The sequence below is a fragment of the Gymnogyps californianus genome, chromosome 2 (genome assembly GCF_018139145.2).
Source record: "Gymnogyps californianus isolate 813 chromosome 2, ASM1813914v2, whole genome shotgun sequence".
In the NCBI taxonomy this organism is placed as follows: Eukaryota; Metazoa; Chordata; class Aves; order Accipitriformes; family Cathartidae; genus Gymnogyps; species Gymnogyps californianus.
Genome location: NC_059472.1, coordinates 148,310,399 through 148,332,008, shown reverse-complemented (window position 1 = coordinate 148,332,008; position 21,610 = coordinate 148,310,399).

Here is a 21,610-nt window from a genome sequence, read left to right as displayed (position 1 = left end):
GAATGAACAGTGCAGGAATCTGAGAAACAACTGGAGTGTAAAGGTACATTTTAGAAATATCTGTCCTGACATTGCTGGAGTAAGATGATCAGCAGCGCTGTTTCTGGCAAATTCTTTGCAGGGTTTCAAAGAGCATAACCATACAAGTCCATGTCTTCTTGTTCTGAAGACAGCGTATCTATTTACTGCAGCTGAAAACTCTGACTTAGAGGCATCTTGCCTTTCTGCCTCCTGTGTTTTGTCACTGATATCTCAGTGCTCTTTCTCACATAGGCTTGCTTCACCATTTGCTGGCTTAATACCCAGCATTCCAATAAAAACTATCCCCTGCCCCAAAATTATACTGTAGAATATGCCCCAAGATTAAAGAGCTCTAGCTCTAACAATTGTATTTCCCAGCTTTTCTAGTTCATGATATAAAATCAGATCCTTAAAAGAGCTCTCTGTCTACAGCAACTTTCTTCTCCACTCAAATCTCCCCTCCCCAGACTCTTACATGTTTCACGTAAGACAGGCCGTGAAATAATTAACAACAGTCACAATTTGCTAGATGACTTCGTGCTACTTCACGTAAAACTGACTAACTCCCTTCTGTGGGACTGATGTACCTGAAACTGATACAGGAAGAATATTAAATGTTAAAAAACCCAACGCTCTCCAAATAAGATCAAATAACGCAGCTCTACTTTCAGTGGCCATCGTTTGTAGACTGTTTACAGAGAAACTTATTGGTTATACAATCTGTCAACGAGATGTTTGCTTTTTTCCATAAATTTAATTAGGTTTTGATAGATTCATCATTTTTCATCTAAATTATTTTTGGTGAATTCTAATTGGTTCCCGCTGTGGCTTGGCAGCCACATAACTGATCATATGCCTATTTAATCCACTCATGGGATATTTAACAAATTGTTAGCTATTTCACTGTGCACTGAAGTGTAGCTCTACCAATTCTTTTTTCCTGTCATGCTACTGGAGCTATTATGACAGTCCATTATGTGATTTATTTTGTGACATAAACGTGAAGTGTTGCAAAAACAACAATACATCATAATCTTCACCCAAAATATAATAAGGTCAAGAGACATCTCTAAGCTTGTATATGCAAAACACTAATACCTTTCTTTCCGATCTGTGGACAGTGGTTTGCCTTTTCTGACGTTAATACACTAAGTAAGACATATTGCAGTGAAATAGTTACGTGATAATTCATTTTATCCTTCTAAAATAAGTACTTAATTGGTTAAGAGAAAAAGTAATAGGCCTATTTATCAGATGTTTAGGCTTGTCTACCTGGGGAAATAGCCTGGAATAGTTATTGCATACTAACTCTTCAGGCGGACATTCTTAATCCATAGTGAAAGTGGCTCTGTGTGTTTAGCTTAATCCACACTGGGAACGAGTACAGACTGGATGTTGCACTTTAAATTCATCCCCTAAATTTATTCTGCAATAACTCCCCCACATAGACAAATTCTTAATGAAAGCAATTTAAGGAGTTCAGCAAAATAGCTGTAAAGCTTAGTTGTTCTTTTATGCAGTAAAATGCTCACTCTCCTTCCCATGATGCAGCTTGTAGGGTAGGACTAGAGGAGATATCTCGGAACGTGGAGAGATATTTCAAATAGGAGCACCGGAGGTACAGGTCCATATGCTCCCTCTTTTGCCCCAGCTGCCCAAATCGTTTAGCTTAGGTGGTGTTGATCCTTCTCTTTTCTAGTTTTGTTTGTTTGTTGTGTTTTTAATTTTTTCTGTGGGATGTAGAGAGGAGTACACTTGATGCTCTGGAATTTGTGGTACTTGCTCCTGTTTTTCATAGTGGAAGGTGAGCTGCTTGGGCGCTTGGTCTGCAGAACAGTCCTGCAATACTTCAGCTCTCTGCTGGAGATGTGGCACTCACTCTTCCTTCTCCTGGTACAGAGAGGCTGAATGAGTGAAGACAATGGTTTCTGGTCAGACCTGTCAGTGTGAAACGTTGTTTCTCTCTCTCTAAATTAAATATCAGGGTAATGATGCCTATAAAATGGTGTGAAATTTTGGAAGACAAACATGATTGATAGATGTGAAAATATAATAAATCACACTCTCAGTAGAAATATCAAGTTTTCTCAAAACCTGGTAATTTCAGTGTGCCACAATTCACATAATATCAGGCTTTAAAAATCCATAACTCAGATATCAGAAAACAAGACGAAGCAGAGCTGCCAATATGCTAGTCCAGCAAACTACCTAAAGTATCATTAAACTTTGTTATAATTCACGTGGCATAGGAGACATACAGCAGCTTCTGCATATCCACAGTTTCTTAACAGACTATAGTAGGTGAATACACAACAAGTGCAGTAAAACACTGTCAAACCAAACCATTAGGGATGACAGACCCCAGCGGATTAAGTCATGATGGCAAGGTCAGTGGGATGTGAAACTTGGCTAATGATGTCATGCCCTTGTCAGCTTGCATTGGCTAAACATGTTAAGGTTTACCAGCAAGCCCTATGGCTTAGTGAGCACTACTAAAGGGAATTTCAACCTGAAATAGGTCAACATGAGCAAAATACGAATGCTTGCGCTGCAAAGACTCTTGGTGAAAGCCTGGCACTGATGAAGCCAGCAGGAGCTTGGCCAGCGACCTCTGTGAGGCCAGGATTTTGCCCTTTGGCTTTTGCAGATATGACATTCAATTAAATCCCTTTGCTTATATTCTGTAGATTGGGTTTCATCATATGTCATAAGACATTTGTAGATTGTAAACTGCATAGCAGGGAACTACGTCTCATCAAAGATTTGTACAGCTCCCAGGTTAATGGGACCCTGGTCCTTCTGGGGCCACCTCACACACGCTGAAGAACAAAGCAATAAAAGAAAGCTCATCCGCAGAGCAAGAATGGTCATGCTGTAGGAATTAGCTTACTTTAATAATCTGAAAATGACTGCATGGGATGCTCTATGCAGATGAGCAGAGCAGCATGGGTAAGTCTGGAGGGAACCACAACCAGCTTCCCCCTGTCAGAAAACATTACGACGAGCGGGGGCTCAGGGGGAGGAGATATGTCCCAGCCGAGACCGAGCTGCTCTGACAGTTGGCACTCCAGGAGCCAGCCAAAGATTTCCAAAGGGGATAGGGGCACTAAGAGAGGGGCTGGACAACAAGCCAGGATGAAAGTGGGCTGCTTCTCTTTGAGAGACAGAGATCAGCAGTGTGTCTCATGCTTCAGATAAGCAACTGACCTTGAAACTCTGCCTCACAGAGGTGGTGATTGTGTTTTATACCAGTTTGGTTTCCTTTTGAATCAACGCTCAATGAATAGTGCTCAACTAGCACTAAATCTAGTTCCTTCAAACAGTTTTTTTTTGTTGTGGTTTTTTTTTACTGCTAGGCATAGGCATTGCTAGGCTTACCAATAGAGCAAAGCAAAAATACTCCTCCATAGCCAGTTACAAAGGCAAAGGAGAAAACATCCTCACCCCTAAGAGGCAATCAGCAGAGATTCTGAGACCATACAGAACAATGTCTGAAATGTTGTATGGGCAGTATCTCCCCCCTGTCATTTCATAGAAGCACAGGTCTCCCGAGCTCTGCTTAGCACATCTAAGGGCAGTAGAAAGGAAAGAGTAAAGGTGGTATATTTAGTCTTTCTTCAGTGCATTCTGTTGTCATACATTTCAAAACACACTCCTAAACTTCTCCAAATTTATTTTTAGAAACATCTTGACTCAAGAACCTTGAAGTTCAACAGAATCCCAATGGCCAGTGGCTATGAAAAAGTTAGAAATCACATTCTGACACTCAGATCCATGCTTAGTTTCCAACACAGTTGTTCTGGGTTTTTTAATTGCAAATACACAATTGTTTAATTGCAAACATGGATAAGTATTTAAATTGTACTTCATTATTGACATTAGATGTATTTGCTTTTTTTTTTTTAAAAAAGGTTTATTGTTTTCTCCTTCTAATGAAGTAAATAAAACCAGATGGGAGTACATGGAATTTACTAATTCTAAAAATGTAGGGGCCAAAGTCTTAGATACATTTAGGCAACTAAAACTAAAGAATTAGAGTGAAATTTTTAGAAGTGCCCAACAGGCTAGATGCCTTACTTCTGCTAATGTCAAAGATGGTTTTACTGTCAAACTGCCAAAAGAATGGCAATCTGAAAGATAAGAAATAGAGTATTATTAGTGTCAGTGCCAGAAAATGTTAATGCAGGTGGTATTATGGTGAATGAAATCAGACATAGGCAAGTAGCTAAGAACAAGTAGGTTTCAGAGAAGGAAAATCATACATTGAACAAAAATTTATGTCATTAAGAATCCCAGAAGTGCACAATATCGCTAATAATAGTCATTTAAGAGACACTTCATGGAATATAGTGACCTCAAAAGATAGTTAGAATTAGATAGGAATAATAATCCTCTAGTGAGGAAGCAGATGCTGTTAGCCAGAAAAAAACAGGAGTAAAAAAGGAGTGTAACAGGAATGAAAAGTAACAAGTTTGTGTGTTGTTGCCACAGCTTTTTAGGCTGGCCATGGACAGGCCCATGAGGCAGCCCTGGGCAAAGGACACTGTGAAGTTCCTGGGACTGAAATGTGAAGTTCCTTCACTGAAACATGAAGACCTGAATTTTGCTACTGCCTTAACCCTCCTCCCAATTTCTGTGCACATACAGATAGACCTCCAAAGCCAGGAGTAACAGGGAAGACAACATATTTCAGCAAGAAGACCAACTTTGGCAAAATTTGAATGATTGTGAATAACCAAAAGCAAATAGGAAATTCTGGGAAATTTACTTATATTGTGAACAACAAGAAAGAAGCAGAAATAAAGGTATGAATAGGGAAAGTTTCTGGGAATATTAACATTTCAGGTAAGGTGGAAAGCAACATAGAAACTTTCTGTCAACATGTGCAAAGATGAAGCTATACAACAAGAGAGGATTATTGCCATCAGCAGGCAGAACAGAAGTGTGCCCAACCACAATATGGTCCTAAGACAGAACAAGAGGCAAGAAATTATTTTAATTCACAATGTCCTCTATATCAAAAGTTGAGCAGAGTGGCAATGTTTGTAACAAACACAGAAATACATGAACAAACAAAGGAGATACTAATGACCAGAAATAGTCATACTGACCAGGGACTGGGCAAGTACCAAACCAGAAGTACATAAGGTTCAACAGCAAATATCAGCCAGAAGCCAATATAGGGGTGAAACAGGGTCTGTGGAAGAACAATGGAGCAAAAAACTGGCATAAGCATAAAGTGAGCTGCAAATTAGCCGGGCATAAGCAGATGAATGGAAAGGCATCTGAACAGTTTTATTTAGCTAAAGAAAGAGAACACTCAAATATTACTTTTGCGCATTTTAAATTGAAATCCACTTTCCATCCAGAAGCAACTTGGCACAATCACAAGGAAAAAGGTATCTAGTTATTTAGCATATACTAGTCTGTTAGAGAAAATGTAAAAATGTTGTTAGAGAAAAAAGCAGGTTATGGTATGTAACTGCTGTAATAAATATGTATGTAGGGCCAAAAGAGTAACAAATTTGGCATAAAAGTATATTCAGTTGCAAATCCGTATATGTGCATGATTATGAAAATCAATAAGAATTTTCCTTTCTTTACTGAAGTACAAATACAAAAAAAAGATCAAAATGAATGCCTTCAGCAAAGTTCCCTTTTTCCTGGTTTCAGGCCAGTGAAAAAGAGTTTGAAGGACGGTTTTCAGAAGGCGTGAAACCCTCATAATTAATCATTTCTTCAAACACATCAGGAGCAGGAAGCTATAGAGTTTGTAGGCCCATTAATTGATCAAAGTACAAAAGGAGCTCTCGGAGAAGATAAAGCAGAGGAGGAAAATTAAATGATTTTTTGCAGCCTTGAAGGAGTTTAGGGAAATTTCTGGGCTGGAACCCTTCTTCATACATCAGAGGGGATATGTCAGAAGAACTATTTCAGAGTGAGTTCATTAGAAGAATCTATAGAAGAAATTGTCAAAATTAAGGTAACAAATTGTCAGGCCCAGATGATTTAAGAGCTGACCTACTAAAGAAAGCTGCAAGGCATTTAGAGCTGCCATTGCACTGCAGGAATGGACGATGGCAAACGTGATGACAAATTTTTAACAGTTGCGAGGTGTATCTGGAGAGCTACAATCTAAGAGCTGTAGCGCCTATTAGTTTGACAACTGTATCAGGAGAATTGGTAGGAACTAAATCAGCGGATATTGGGAAAGTGTAGTACCCTGGAGAAGCTGCTTTCAAAACGGGGAGTTACACCTTGCAAACCAGGCAGAGTTCTTCGAAGGCATCCAAGAAGAGACCCAGTTAAGAACAGGGGCACAAAAAAGCAAAAGAATGGCTGTGCTGGGTTTGCTAAGAATCCTGTCTCCAAAAGTGAATGCCTGGGAAAGAGAAGACGACCAGGGCAGATGTACACGATGCTCCTGATGAGTACTCTTAGGGCTTCCAATTATTTTGACTTTCACGAACTCCTTAGGCAGCCTTTATTTCTATGTATTTAGTAACCTTCAACGGATTTGTCATCTGTGAACTTGCCCAATCTGTCCCTTGAATCCACAAATACTATCCACATTATGTGTGGCAATGAATTTTGAAACTTAACTACATGTTGCGTGAAGAATCACTTTGCTTTTTTTGTTCTAAGTATGCCTTCTAGTAGCGTCCTTCAACGTCCCCTAATTCATGTGCAAGAAGAGACAGTGAACGAGCAATTCCCACCTCATCCTGCACCTAATAATTGGGATTTAATCTCCTGGGATTCCTGAAAAGCATTTGACAACATCCTTCACCAGAAACTCTTCAAAAGCCTGTGCTACCACAGGATAGGAAAGGAACTCCTTTCAGGGATAAGTAAAGAGTTAAGGTTTAGGAAATGAAGGGTAGGAATAAACAACCAATTTTCTCAATGCAGGGAAGGTACCGGTAGAGTCTTACTGGGATATGTGATAGGTCTGCCCTGTTCAACACACTTCTAAATTACCTGGAAAAGGAGGTGAATAGTAAGATGGCAATGTTTTCTGTTGATAAGAATTTATTCAGTGTAATCATTAAAAAAAAAAAAAGAGAACTGCAGGAAGCAGACTGACTGGATGATTAAGTGGCAGATGAAATTCAGAGTAGATAAATGTAAAGTAGCATGCATGAGAAAAACAATCCTAAGTTCACATACACAGTGACAGTCTTTGAATTAGCATTATTATTCAGGAATAAGATCTTGGAAATATAATAGACAGTCTATGAAAGTGTCATCTCAACGCTCAGGAGTAATAAAAAAAGCAAACTGAATGTTAAAAATTAATAGGAAAGGAAAACAGAAGAAGGGAGAGAACGTCGTCCCACACTGCATAGATGTGGGGCACCCATACCTTGAATACTGTGGGCAGTTCTGGTCCACCCATCTCCAAAGTGTATAGCAGGTCTGAAAAAAGGGTTCAGAGATGGAGTATCAGGATGAAAAAGGTATCAAATGGCTTCTGCGTCAGAAGTGATTAAATAGATAAGGCTTTTTCAGTCTGAAAAGAGATGACTGAACAAGGCTATAAGAAAGGTCTATGAAACCACAAGTGTATAGGGAACATAAATAAGGACCTTGTGTTCATTGTGTTTTCTAATGCAAGAACCAGAAAGTATCAAAGGAAGCTGGAAGATGGCAAATTCAAAAAAACAGAAGAAATAAAACACAGAGTCAGCTATGAAAAGTCTTTCCATAGACTTTCACCAGAGTTTCCCTGGCTTCAGAAAGTGATTAATCAAATCAGAGTAAGAAAAGAAATCCATCCAGCTCTATTAAATATGAAGACAAAATGTGTAGCCCAGGAACGATGGGTCACCAGAAGCTGCGACTTTATGGTGGGGAAGGGTTTTATGGCTCCCCTGGCTTTGTACTCGTCCCACTGCATCAACAGTAGGTTGCTATCAGAGAGAAGATAATGAATTGAATGAATATTTTGGCTGCGCAGGCTTAGACTTTCTCATGTGCTTAATCAATACTCTCCAGCTTCTAAGATTGACATCTAATAAATTACATTTATTTTTTATTCTAATGAAGTAAACCTATTTGGTATGGGACACACTGACAGACAATGAGCACAGAGCCCCACTGGACTATGAAAATGATGATATTTTTTCAGTGGTACTTTAAAGTTTCATACTTGAAAGCTGCAAGATCAGCTGTGAAAGAAATAAATGAACAAATTGACACAGGACCAGTGCTTCAACAGGAGGTCTAACCATAGCATGTCTTCAAGTCTTCATGGCAGGTGAAGATGGCCAATTGTGTTGACCCTGGCATACTGATTTAGGTGCAAATGAAGTTCATCTCAGTCACAATACTCCTCAGTTTTAACTACATCAAATACCAAGATGGTATTTGAAGTCTTGGTTTGTCACTTTGCTGTAACCACAGACTGCCAGTTATAGAACTCAGAGTTTGAACCTTGCTTTGCTTCCACTGACTTTTTAGTAATACTGGGTGGCACTATTTGGTGGCATTGATGCCAGTGAGCCCTGGTCCTTTTCTGGAGCCCCAGCTCAGAGAAACAATCAAGGTGTTTGTGAATGGGCGCATCAATGGCAGAGGTACAGCGAGCCAGAGGACAAGCCTGAGATTTTGTAGTGGTCTCATAGTAACAGGCATGACTGAGAGACACATTTGTCCACCAGTCTCTGTCATGTTCAGCTGCAGAAAAAAGTTCTCAGCTCTTTGAAAAATAGTTTCAAGATCTTGCTGTTAAATAGACCGGGCTACACTGGAACTTGGCAAAAAGCTCCATACATGTTGTCCTGGGAGTTGATAAAGACAGGGTAATCTAGAGGGGTTTAAAAACAAAAAACAAAAAAAAAAGAAGAGACCCCAGGAGTACCACTACCACTTACTTCTCAATGTCTTCCCACAGAAGAAATTAAGAGTTACAAAATGTCTCTGGCTTTGCTTTGCTTCAGTTGCTTCCTGCATGGAAGCAGGCGCTGCTCTCCGTACGAGTGGGCAAGCGGGGACTGGCTGGGAGGTGTCCGGTGTCACAAGATCAGGACCCCTGCGCACACAGGAGCCTGGCACATACACGTGTGTGCACACACACACCCGTCCCCGAGCAAGGAGGGAACCAGCAACCAGGCTGCTACCCAGTCTGTTCGTACCGGGGCAGAGGGCACCTCCCCACCGCCTGACCTCCCCGCTGGGAAACTCCTCAGGGTGGGCAGAACCTCTGTATCTATTTACTGGCTATCTAGAGGACCTTCTTAACCCTAACTGCATAGGGGAGGAGTACAGCCCGTTAAATTGTGATCAGCCAGATTCCAGACAGAATTTAAAGCATAGAACTGCTCTAAGCAGTATGTGCCAAGTCATTCTACCTCACTTCTCTGGGCAGGTTTGACAATCCAAGGACTATCCTCATCACAAAGACAGCATTGTTTTAAGTTTCCAGGGATACAGTGCCCCAGCAGCTCCAATTACTTTCAGCTACAGTTATCAGTGTTAAGCACTCTGAAAATCAGACGCTTAAGGGCTTGATTTTGGTTAGTTTTATCTGAGATGCAGCTGAAAACGCTCATCCCATTTATCCCATCAGTGGGAAAAGACACTGAAGTGGTTTGGAAAGGAAGGGAAACTTTGCTAGAGCTTCTTGCTAGCATTTTAGCAAACTTCCCAAACAGGAATTTAAGAATTCAAACAACTGGTCGTTCAGAACTGGCAGCACATAAAGTCTCACAGAAAAATGAAATAATATAAGAAATCTCCATGTGTCCTTTGCCAGATAATTGAAAAACATCCTGCAAATTGTTCTGACATGTTTTTGAACTTGCATTTTACTCTATGAATTGATGTTAAACTATGACCCTTTGCTGGGCCATTTGCAAATAGGAAGATTGTCACATTAAATCATTATAAAATATAGCCACATTTACATTCCAATTTTAGTCTGCATTTCTCTAGTGAGGCAGACAAAATAAGAGTTTTCTTTAATTGAAGTGACTCTCCAGAATGCTAATGAACACTTGATTGAGTTTGGACATTTTCATAATTCTGATGTTCTTATTTTGCTGACAAAGAGTCAAGGAGACAGCTGACCTCCTCTAATATCCTCCTGTTCAATGGAAGGAAGCACACAGGGAACTGTATTCTTTTTCTAAAATTACAAAGATTGTTTCACTTGTCTGGAGATTGACAGAAGGTGATAGGACAAAATAGGAGTGAGAAAAGTTATCATGTTTTTGTGTTCACATTTTGCTTATTGGTAGAATATTTTTCTGAGAACACAGGCTGTGTTAGACTTAGAAAGCAGAAACATGTAGTTTGCTCATTTCTGCAATGGCATAAAGTTGGCCTTCCTTTCTTTATGAGACAGACTTCACAATAAACAGACACAGAAAATGTGAAGGGTTTTCAGTACAGTGTTTTGTCTTTACCACTTGACAGATTTTGTTTTCAGCAGAAACACAGTCATTAGGCCGAATGCTCCCTGTTGCACTTTACGCAGTAATGCACGCTGGTGCGGAGCAGGGCACGGTGCCGCAGGAGCACGGGGGCTCGTGCCCCGGCTTTGCGCAGGTGCAAGTGATTACCCACCCTCATCAGCGGATGAGAACTCACGCAGCGTGCTTTGCCTTCCACACAGCGCAGCCGGCTCGATCCGAGCTGCTCCTCCTGCCAGAGCCCTCATTTCTCCACCGTGACACTGCCCAGTTAACTCCTCTCTCCTCTCTCCAGAACCCAGGGTGTATAACCAAAGATGCAATATTACGAATCAACACAAGTATGTATTAAAGAATCCCTAAGAGTGATGAAATGCAAATAACATGCAAGTAAGTTATTCTGCGGAGTTTGTCGAGACAACAGCCATGTCCACAGTGGATGGCCTCCAGAGCCAAAATGGAGAAAAATCAGGCACTCAGCAGAGGGAAGCAAGTTGGTGACACCACAGCTGTCTTGAGTGATGGGGACTTGCAAGCATCAGGACGGGAGATCTTCCATACACAGGCAACCTCCTGCAGCCCCAGTCTGATCTCTCTTGCAGTCTTTGAACAAAACAAACAGCCATGTTATCAGCCTCTTTAGGGAGAGAATGATCCTTAAACTTTGTTTTGGAAATTTCAAAACAGAGCAACGTTATGAAAAAGATTTCTCTTTGGTTTAGCATTTCCAAATCAAAGTTGGGGATTTAAAACAATTTAAAAAATGAAATGGCAAACAAAAGCAAAGCGTTTCCTGCCAATATTTTTACTATTTCAAATGCTGATTGGAAAGGAACATGGAAATGGACATGGAGTAGGAATACCAGTTGTGAGGGCAGCATAAGCACAGCTGAATAAACAAGAGCTGACACAGAATCTTCACTCAATTTCCTAACCAAAGTGTTACAGATTCAGAAAGCTGAGAACTTTCTCTCTTTTTCATGTCCTTGTATTTCCCTGTTTCATCTGGAAGTAGAAGTCATAAAAACCCCCAGACAGATGCTATTTCACTTCCCCACAATTAAAGGACAAGTGAATCTTTGAGGAAATGCCTGCCTCTCAAACTGCCAGCTACTGATGTGAGAGGCAGAGAAGCTCCCCTGAGATTTAAATACATATCCAACAAAATTTTGCTATCTGTCCAAACACAGCGTTTAAGTGGCTGCTGATATTATACATAGGTTTTCAGCTATCAAAATAGTCTCAATTACAAAAGGGAAAAAAAATCTTTTCTCTTTCAGGATTAGCCTTTTCTTCAGGCTTTAAGATATGGCAATGTGGAAATGTAAAATGCTTCGCTTCCTTACTTAACAAGTCATCATTTGTATTAAAACAAGCAGAGTACTTAACATTTTACCGACAGAGAAGCATGCTGGAACAAGGTATCCCAGTAGCAAACGATTCTCAGGACAACAGAGGAAGGCCTTGCTGGCATCGGCAGGCTCAGCTGTTAGCTATGCACAGACCTTAACAAAAGTTTGCAGTGTACTATAGGTAATTAAATGTTGAGGGGCTCGTTTCGGAGAGCAAAGCCTGCTAGTTCTGTGCTTTGAAAATATGCTTATAATAATGACAGGGCTTTTTTTAGTTCTAGCTTCATGTCATCATGAAGTGCAAGGTTATATCACACTTCAATTGATTAAGTGCAGATCGCCCTAGTAGACAGATTTGATTATGTTGCAAGTATGAGCTTGGGGAGGGTAATTAGTAGTTTCATCCTCATTCTGCATCTCCAGTTCCACATTTAGATTACAAGCAGAGCCTTTCAGGTTTCTTAATTTATTTTTACAAGATATCACAAATCCACAGCTGTTTGGCAACAGACACAGAAGAAGGTGCATTTGTGAAATATATCGAGCCCTTAATTATTAAGGCATTTCTTGTTTTGGTGACCTCCATCCTTGTTCAACTTATCTGTAGTCACAGTCAGCAATAGCTGTGGAAGAAATGGAGCAAAGACAGCTAAACTGTTTAGGCAGCAGCATTAATGCTGACTTTGATTGCTTTCTTCACCTGTTCACTGTCTTCTATTTAAAATTGTCAGGTGGCTGGCAAAGCACTCAGGAAAGTTTACATTTGTCCAGTCATGATTTTCGGAACACACAGTTTTTTTGTCCTTGACTTTTATTCTTCTGTCTTGCAGGGACATAGGCATAAAACCAGGTTCTGAATTGTATGCTAACCTGATGTTAATGAGAGATAAGAAAAGACACTAATATCCAGGCTAGCTCTATAAAAAAGATTTCAGTGCCTAGTACCCAGTAATGCACAGTATAGATGCAATTTAAAAAGGTGAAAGAAAAAAAAAGCATTTAAATACTTTTACAAGAGTAGCATGATCATAAGTAGCCCCCAAAAAGGACCAAAGATTTGGTAGGGAGAATTACTGACCAAAATGCAATATGCAGAATTAGTAAGTAATTTACTAACCTCAGTAAATTTACTTAAATGCCACAAGTGGAGTGGCAAATTGAAATATATTTAATGGGGTACTACAGGAGTGCATTATTTTCTGCCAGTATTTTCTTCCAACCCATCTTGGACTTTGAGTGCAGAACTTTGGGTCATTTCCATATTTCCTGGGCAACAACTCCTACCTGACTGGCAACAGTGATCTATCTTGACTGAGCTGTATCCTCAAGAGAAATGTCTTCTGGATTTTGAACATCTACATTCATAGCAAAACCTCTCTCTAATGATTGCTTAAAATTTAGAAGTACATATTTGTTTCAGAAATATCTTTCTTGAAGCTGATTTGTCTTTATGGAAAATATCAGCTGGAAATCACAAAACAGGTTTGAATATTAGTAAAAGCATTCTTGTTGAAAAAAGTCATGTCAGCGATGTGCTACAGTCCTAATTACTGCAGAGAAATTAGCAAATAACTATATGCAAATAAATGAAGCTAATCAAAGTTATTAGCACATTTTGCTAGTCAATCATTTCAATTGCTTTAGGCTATGTTACAGCATTGGTATGGGAGAATCAGCTAAAAAAACCAACAGAACTTTATCATGTGAGTATCCAACATTTGTATAAACATTTCAAAGGTGGTATTGAGCCAGCTAACCCACTCGATCTCAAACTGGATTGGCTCTGGCAATCCGTATTACCTACATTATGAGAATGGTTTTATATGAAAGGTGGGGTTGGCAGTCTGATATATCCTATTTTTCAGTTTCTTCTAGAAGTGTGTCGATACAGTTAAAAGACTTTTCTATGCTGGGTTTTTGCTTTGGGCTGTATTTGTTACTGGGGCTGTCTGTTTTGAGTGTTGCTGCCTAAATGTTTCTATCATTTCAGGGAGCAAGACTTGGAGAAATCTGTTGTTTTACCAGTGTTAAAAATTCTGATGGCAGAAAAGACAAATCTGGTGCTACCATGTTTTGACACAATGGCTGATTCCTGCTTCTGAGTTGCGCTTTTTCTGCCCTGCGATAAATCTGCCCAGATTTTGCCAGTTTTTAAACTTCTGCGTTAAAAAAATGCAGTTTGTTCTTGTTGGGTGGAGACTTCTATTTTCTCAGCACAGTTTCCAAGAATTTCCTTTTCTCTGGTCTTGCTCAAGCCGCTCCGGCAACTGGGAGGGCACTGTCCCCTCGGCATGACTCACAGCCTCCGGGACACCCAGCCAAGGCAGATTTGTCTTTCATGGGTGTTCTGGGCTCGGCTGCTTCTCAGTGCTGGAGCGGAGATGACTCAAAGACCAGAGGAAGGAGAAAGAGAGGAATGAGGATCCTGGGAAGGCTGAGGCTTGACGCTGGAGGAGAAAAGAATACTGGCTGCCCAAATGGATTGCAGCTGAGCCAGAGGGAAAAACGGTCTGCGGCGAAAAGCACCGTGGAGGAAGGATGTGACTAATTGGTGAGGAAGGGGTAACTGGGAGTTTGGGAGAGCAGGAGCCAGCTGGAGAGGCAGAGCTTGGGTGATGGGAGTCACAACTCCCTGTTCAGAGAGCCCCCAGGAGCGTGGGGAAGGTGGCAGCAGCAGCAGCAGGGTAAGCCGAGGGGCAGGCAGGCAGGAGCAGGGCTGGGCAGGCAGGCTGCAGGCAGTGCTGGGACCCCAGTCAGCTTCAGCGGGAGAGACAAGCGGCAGCTCTGAGCTTGTTCACTATTTCGCTGGTTCACTATTGAAGTCTTGTCCCTGGGGACAATAGGTAGTACTATGATTAAGAGTGGACTTTAATCAATGCCAGTGTGCTGGCATGGTGAGCAGAGGTGCCTGGATATTAATCCTGCTGACACCTGCTTATTCACTCACCACAAATACCTGCTCGCTTAATCGCTCTCGAGAGATTCGCTCTCTCCATCTGTAGGACCAGGTTGTTGGTGACTGTGGTTCAAGGGAACAACTGCAGGATTTAAACATGTGTACTTAGAAAGATGATAAAAACGTTAGACTTCAAGACTTTGTTACAATTCTCATACACACACATACTCAGCTGTTATTTTAGGATTGCCTCTTTTGTTATGTCAATAGCAGTAAATTAAACAGTTCAAGGGAGCATTCCCAGGCACCGGAGCTGTCAGAGTTGCCTCCAGCTCAAGGCTGGCCTGTGCCAGCTCCTTCTCTCTCAAACCATCCCTAGACCCATTTTGGGATTTAGCACAGCCTGGGTTCCTTCCCATCAGACAGGTCAGATGTGACACCTTATCCCAAGGCCTGGGGGAATTTAGCAGAGACGTGGGCCGTTTCATGGCAGCTGCCCTCTGTGCCTGGGAACCATCCTGGGCACATTTGGTTGATGAGTTCAGACATAGCTTTTATATGACACTGCAGTCAACTTCCTATTCCCCATTCCTCATGCTTAGTGGGGATTTTATTATTATGGTTTATTTTTAATGTATGGTAAGTTTTAGAAGAGACACAATTCCATTGGTTGATTTTGCTCAGATTTGCCCAGCTCTACTTAAGCTCCTAGAAGCTAGTTCAGATTGAGCATCCTCAGAAACTTCTTACAGATATTAGCATGCAAGAACATACTATGTTAGTGGTATATTGTACAGCTCCAGAATGGTGTCGTCCTCAGAGTAGAAAATGGATTATTTGTTATGATGTCTCCTATTATTTCTAATATTGGCTCAAATCATTTTAATAATTGTAAATAACTGTGATATACTCACTTTTATCTTTGTAGGTTGGATCCTCTTACCCATGACTCAGGTCCACACTCAGAAGATCCTCATTCATTTGTTTGTGAGAACATTCATTCATTCATTCATTCAGGCACCTCCTCATGAGCTCAGCCCTCGTAATGTTCCTCCACTTTCTTCAATGGGTCACAACTTCAGGTATTGAAATACTGAAATAGTGAATATTACTTCTCACCTGGGAAATAGCAAAGACTTCATTTTACAGTTTATGGATTATAAATGACAGAGGAGTCACTGTTTTCATAGTCTGCAGGATCACCACATATACACAATGGAGTGTTTCTAATATTGCAGATATGGAACAGCAAGATTCTTCCTGATATTAAAGCATTTCCTCCCTGTGACATCTTTTATTTATTTTACTTCATTGTTCTATTCATGAAATTTTTAATTGTTGCTGGATTTAAAAGATTGATTACGTGTGTCAACCTTTTTTTTTTACCATTCAGTGATATTTTCTCTTTTCATTCATCAGACTTTTAAGAAAAATCTTTTTCTCTATTTATCTTTACTTGTCAATTTAAAGAAGCCTGAATGTTTGATTTTAAGTATATTTCCAGCAGAAATCACAAGTTAAAAACATATCACCAAATACAAGAAGAATCAGGATAGCTTGTGCTTCTTTTAACGTGGGAAAATGACATAAAATTTGGAAAATCAGAAAAATATATGCTTAGATATTACATAAAACATGACCACAATTGTATGTTCGGTCCTTATTTTTTCTATTTCTCCTCTTTCTAGCCACAGCTAATAATTTATATATAATTAAATACATTTATATAGCAGATTCATTAGGCACATTTAAATTCTAAATAATTGCCTTGTATGACTAGAAAAATGCTACAGTAAGAATAAAGTAGAGTAACTACTCAGAGCATCTTCAAATCCTTGAAAAGGAGAATTATTTACGGCAATTGCCAGATTAAGGTAATTACTGTAACAGTCCACCACTCCTATATATGTCAAAGGAATGTGTATTTTTATATCAAGCCAAATGGCTGTATAGGCTATTAGGATCATTTTACGATGCTGCTATAGCTGAGACAACATCTCACAACAACTTAGATTTATATGTCTAATAATGGTCTGCTTTGTTTAATATATATTTTCGGTAATTTTGTGTGGCCTTCCTATTTTCTAATGTAGATTAGTGGCAATGTGTTTGTTTTAGCAGAGATGCTCTGCTCCATAGCATTGTTTGTGCAGACTGTGCAACGTTACCCACTAAGTGTTTACTATATGGGGCACTAAAACTCAGATTTATGCCGCATCTTTAGAAGTGGTAGTCAGCTGCAGTTGCTATTACAACCATTCAATTTTTGTATAATACAAAGTAAACCTCCGTTGAGAATGGTTTTATACTCTTTTAATGCACTCCATATGCTGAAAGAAATAGTTTGAGATTAAGGGAGGTTTATGGTAGATGCTTGCTAAACTTCTTGTTTTCATTCGGAAACCCCAGAGGCCCCTAACAGCCCGGTGTTAGCGTCACACCCCAGCTTCTGGGGCTGGCTGCCATCTCTTTTCTCCATCACATGCAGATCTCAGGGGTTGTGCAGGCCAAAAGAGATGAAAAGTCACTATCCAGCCTCGTCTGGACCACTGTGTCTCACGTCTTTGCCTCTCCTGCCTGCTTTCCCATCCATCTCAAATGTTTCTTGTGTTATTTTGTGTCCCGGCCCCAGTTTTGGACTATTTAATATAAAAAAACTGCAATGGAGAAACCTGCTCTGATACTTTTGCTCTTTCTTTTATACTGGCATCTTTTTTTTATATATTACACACAAATATAGATCTATGCCATCTTTCTTACCCATAGACCTCTAATTTCTGTCTCATTTTTCTGTAACTTAATAATGTGTTTGCCCGTAAAGGAATATAGATTGGCCATGAAATTTTGAAAGGAGAGAAGCCAAAAAAAATCGTAGTTATAGATGGACTCAGTATCTCAATGACTGACTTCAGAAAATCAAAAGGCAGTCAACATGTCCTTATACAGAGGAGGACAAATGCATTCCTACGCTGGGCAGATACATAGAGAACTGTGTATCAAACTTACAAAGCTATGCAGTTTCTCATACAGGTGATCATGTGCAACTGACAGGCAGGGACAGTAGCAAAGAGGTTTATGAGGCAGGTTTTGTTCCCAGAAAAAGGGAATTGCCTGTGGTGATGGAGCAGCTTGGCTAAGAGCGACTTCAGCTAGGACAGACCACAAGAAGCAGAGCCATATAAAGTCTTCCAAACCAGGAGGGAACACTATCACCTCTAACACTGCAGCATAAATCCAGCTTTTAGTTCCCGATACAATAAACACTTGGTGGCTAACGTTGCAGAGGCTGCACCACAGTGCTGTGGAGCAGGGCCTGTCTATGACAACAGACATAGCCACTAATCTACAGTAGAAAATATGAAGGCCACACAAAATTACCTAATATTATATATTAAGCAAAATAATGCATCGATGGCCACTGACAGTGCTCGAAGTAGCACTGTTCAAGGACCAAGAGGAGCCTCGCTGCAGCATCCCAGAAACCTCAGAGCTTAGACACCAAAGATTTCGGAGAACCAGAAAGAAAAATTGCAATAGTCAAGTCACATGGTGATTTGGACGTGATTAAAGATTTCCACAGAGTAATGGCTGGTGCAGGTCTGGGTAGAGCAACTCACAGCCCATCAGACAGAGCTGTGAGAAAGGCAGACAGTGTCAAAGCTGACTCAAGATATCTGCCTGGAGAATGAAGTAGAAGGCTGATTTAAGGGAAATAAGCATATCATTGAAAAGGAAACAGTCAAAAAAAGTGTTTAAGGTAGGAAGAAGATCCTTCAGAAAGCGAGTAAAGTTTTGGTCTAGGCTGGAAAGTGAGGCAGTGAAGAGTGGAGGGAGGGCTTGGTTGAAGAGAGACATAACTGCTGTTCAAGACACAGTTGGAGCCATACATTTGGAGACCACTCTGAGCAACATTAAATTGAATGACATTCCCCAGAGACAATGAACCTCAGTGAAAAAGCCTGGATGTAACTCACTTAGAAAAATAGTGTGCAAATAAATAAATGTTCCAGGAAGAAACTACATTACCACCAGAATTAACTTCTGTGAAATTTGTCAAGTTAAAGGCCTCAGTGTTACTGGTTTCACCATATGTTTGTAATTTTTTTCTTTCAGAGCAGCTGGTATTTTCCTAGGATGTTCAGGTCATGCCCCTATTGTCTAACCATGACTAGCAACGTTAAAACATTTCCCAACCCAATAAAGTCTGAAAGCTATTTCTTAACTAGCTGCACATTATTTTGTTTCTTTCTCTTTGTTCTTCAGATGCAGTTCAGAAGAGTGTGGACTCCCTTTATGAAATCAATCCCTCTTTAAATAATTGGGCTTCCTTTTTTTTTTTTTTAAGCTTAATCACTTTGCTAGGAATGGGACTGTAAACTGAAGCATTGTTATCAATGTTTTGCAGGGAACGTAAAGTGTGTGAGAAGAAAAGGGTTACAGTGGGTGTTGCTGCTGAAACTGCTGGGAAGGCCAGGCAGCCTCTCTACAGCTGTGTGGGCTTTTGGCTGCTGCAGTTAATAAACAGGGATCTGATGGGCTGGCATGACTGCTCCTTCCCTCTGGTCGAGAAGCTGCTGTACGCTATCATCAGTGACCGGGAAGAAAACGTAAATTTTATCCTGCAGCTGAGAGAAATCAGTGAGCAGTAAAGAATGGGGACAGGTCAGTAATGCAGAGTGAGCGAGGTGGATCAATTTACAAAGCAGGAGGTGTCAGGCAACACACATTCTGAATATGACCAAAGCAAAATTATACATCTAGAAACAAAAAAGGTGGCTTGTAGTATGCATTAATATTCTCTGGAAAATAATTGCCCTGCAGGGGCCATTGTGTATAACCAATTGAACATGAGCTCCCAGTGATATCCTGTCATCTGAAGTGTCACTGTGGTTTTTGGATTGATAAATACATACATACAATCCTATGAGTCTGTGTAAGTCTTTGATGGGAATATAAACTTTATTCCTTGTCTAGACACATTTGGAGGGTCTGTGCAGTCCTCCACGACCAAATAGAAGTTACTTGGTGGCTACAGTCCAGCAGTTGTGCTGCATCTAAAAGGTTTGAGCATACGTCCTGCATGACAAATTTCACGAGCCCCCAAGCTGGAAATGACCTTTCTGTTCCCTGCAAATGTGTATGGGGTTGAAGGACACCTGAAATGGTGAAGCTGACAAAGCCGGGGGTGGTGCCCTACACAGCTATCAGCACGAGTCCAGGAACTGTTCATCTGCACCGGGCTGGCACAGCAATAACTCTGCCACAAGCCAGGCTTGGTTGTGGACTAACACAGCTAAAGTACATCCAGATCTGTGTGGACCGGCGGATATGGCAATTTGATGGCTTTGCCACAAACAGTCCATACTTTGCTACACTGTTTTTATCAGCACGCAGTTTTCTTGAGCAGGCAGACCCAGTCTCGCACTTTCTACTCTGATATTCCAGCTATTGCTCCCTTCTAGCTTTGCCTGTTAATTTTGGTGCCACTCAGCTGCCTAATGTGAGCCAAAGACATGCCCTGCAGCGAGGTGCCATGCAAAACTGTGAATATGGGTCTCCCTGTGGCCGTGGAGAGGCAGGGAGAGCAGCCCCGACAGTTTTCTCAGGACCTGGTGGCAGTAGCATCGTGGGTCCCACATGGATCTCCTCGCCCCACTGCCACCCCAGGGCTCACCCAGCACCTGCGCCAGACTGTGCACCAGCCCACGCTGCTGCCTCCAGTGCAAAGCCGCAGAGGACACCTGGACAGTGGGGAGGAGGTGGCTGAAGGAGGGGTGTAAAGCCCCAGTGGTTTTGCTACACCTCCATCGGGTAGGGCTTACCTAAAACCACTGCCAGTCCTTCTCTGGTGAAATGCCCTAAAAGAGAAATCAGGAGGTCCCCAGCAAATGTCCTTGCTCAGGGTCTCCTGCATACACCTCCATGATGTGTAAAAGGGCCAGATGGCAAACTCCCAAATCTATCTTCCCCCTCTGCATTGATAACTGCCTGCCCAAGTTCACTGCACACATCTCTACACAGACACTCCCATGTTCTCTGGTTAGAAAAAAGCAGAGTTTACCCCAAAGTTGTGCCAGGTGGAACCACCACTGTCATTGCTCTGCCACAAGACCTGGGATTGCTGCAACTCCAAATCCTCCCTTACAGGGAGGCAGTGGTGTTTCCATCCAGCTGCCTGCCCCTCGGGCATGTTGAGGAATTCCCATCTCCTCTGAGCAAACAAACCGTGGCAAGAGATAAAGTCAGGTTTTAAAGAACTGCTGCCTTGTCTTACAAGCACAGAAAATCGATGGAGCTTGTCCTCCTCTGTCACTTAGATAGCCTGCTTATTCCTGGGATTTTTGTCTGAACGACACTCCTAAATCCCTCTTTGGGTCTAACTAGTGATTTGCGGTCTGCTATTTCACACTCAGTACTTCCATATGGACTGGAAGAGGGGCTGGTCTCCACCACCCCTTCAGGGGAGTAGCCAGGGTGTCGATTCCCATGCCCACCTCTCCCCCTCTCCCTCATCCTCCCTGCAAAGCCAGAAAGCTCCTGGGAGCAGTGGAGGTCAGGAGAAACCCTCCCACCCGGAGGAGTACGCTGCGGACCCGCAGCCCCCAGGTACAGCGGTGCTCAGCTGAGGGCCGTGGCAGCTGCCCAGCTTCTCTCCCTCCGGTGTTTGGAGCAGTATCCATGGAGGGCACACCGCACCAGAGTGGGTGGCACCCCCAGACCCATCCTGGCGGTGGTCTCCAGCACTCCCTCCATCACTCCCTGCTGGCTGTGAGGGCAGCTGGAGCCAAGCTGTCCCTCCCCAACCTTGAAAACAGGCAGCACAGTAAGCACCGAGCTACATTTCAGACCACACAGGCGGTAATCTGGAAATGACACATCTTTCTGGATCCAGCCCTTCAGCAGAAGAGAGAAAATCCCTCTCCTCG